Here is a 1670-nt window from a genome sequence, read left to right as displayed (position 1 = left end):
CGCACCTGGGGGGGGGTGACGTAGTCGGCGGTGTCCAGCACCCGCCCGGCATAGCGCCCGATGCCCTTCACCTTGGTGACCACCGAGGACTCGATGACGGTGTCCCGCACCTGGTAGGCTTTCTCATGGAGGAACACCCAGCTGGGACAACACGGGGGTGACAGTGGGGACAGACACCCCCGCCGCCCCCCGGGGACCTGCCACCGCCCCCCGCCCACTCAGAGCCCTGCAGCACCCGCTCGTCGCCCCCTTGGGCCCCTCCGGTGGCCACTGTCACCCCCGGGGAGCACCTGAGGGCTGAGACCCCCTGTCACCCGCTGTGGCCGGGCTGCTGCCGCTGCACCTCTGTCACCCTCAGACACTGTCACCCCCCTGTCACCCGCACCGGGAGGCTCTCCTGGCTGTCCCCCTTGTGTCACCTGCACCGCCAAGCCCTGTCACCCCACTGACACACTCTTGTCCTCGTCCCCACCCTGTCACCTGCGGGACATGCTCTCCTGGCTGTCCCCATCACGTCACCCGCACCATCGCCCTGCTGTCACCCGCACCAAAGATGCTCTCCTGGCTGCCCCCCTTGTGTCACCTGCACCACCCCCCTCCTGTCACACACACCGGCACACTCCCCTCGTTGTCCCCATCGTGTCACCCACACCGCCGAGCTCCTGTCACCTGCAGCGGTGCACTTTCCTGGCTGTCCCTGTCCCCTGCACCAGGATGCTCTCCTCGTTGTCCCCCTTGTGTCACCTGCACTGCCATGCTTTCCTCGCTGTCCCCATCGTGCCACCTGCACTGACACACTCTCCTGGCTGCCCCCCTTGTGTCACCTGCACCACCCCCCTCCTGTCACACACACCGGCACACTCCCCTCGTTGTCCCCATCGTGTCACCCACACCGCCGAGCTCCTGTCACCTGCAGCGGTGCACTTTCCTGGCTGTCCCTGTCCCCTGCACCAGGATGCTCTCCTCGTTGTCCCCCTTGTGTCACCTGCACTGCCATGCTTTCCTCGCTGTCCCCATCGTGCCACCTGCACTGACACACTCTCCTGGCTGCCCCCCTTGTGTCACCTGCGCTGTCACCCCCCTGTCACCTGCACTGACATGTTCTCCTCACTGTCCCCATCATGTCACCTGCACCACCACCCTCCTGTCACCCGCACCAGGACGCTCTCCTCCTTGTCCCCATCGTGTCACCTGCACCGAGATGTTCTCCTGGCTGCCCCCCTTGTTGTCACCTGCACTCCCACCGCCATCACCTGCACCAACACACTCTCCTGGCTGTCCCCCCTTGTCACCTGCACCACCACCCTGCTGTCACCGCACTGACACGCTCTTCTCCTTGTCCCCATCGTGTCACCCACACTGGGATGTTCTCCTGGCTGCCCCCCTTGTTGTCACCTGCACTCCCACCGCTGTCACCTGCACCAACACGCTCTCCTGGCTGTCCCCATCATGTCACCCGCACTGTCACCATCCTGTCACCCACACTGACACGCTCTCCTGGCTGTCCCCCTCCTGTCACCCGCACCGGCACGCTCTCCTCGCTGTCCCCACCGTGTCACCCGCGCTGTCACCCTCCTGTCACCCGCACCGGTATGCTCTCCTGGCTGTCCCCCTCGTGTCACCCGCACCGGCACACACTTGTCACCCCTCCTCTGCCTGTCACCCCCCCC

Source organism: Calidris pugnax, unplaced genomic scaffold (genome assembly GCF_001431845.1).
Source record: "Calidris pugnax isolate Ruff unplaced genomic scaffold, ASM143184v1 scaffold98, whole genome shotgun sequence".
Taxonomy (NCBI): Eukaryota; Metazoa; Chordata; class Aves; order Charadriiformes; family Scolopacidae; genus Calidris; species Calidris pugnax.
The sequence above is the reverse complement of the archived record's forward strand: the minus strand, read 5'-3'. Positions refer to the sequence as shown.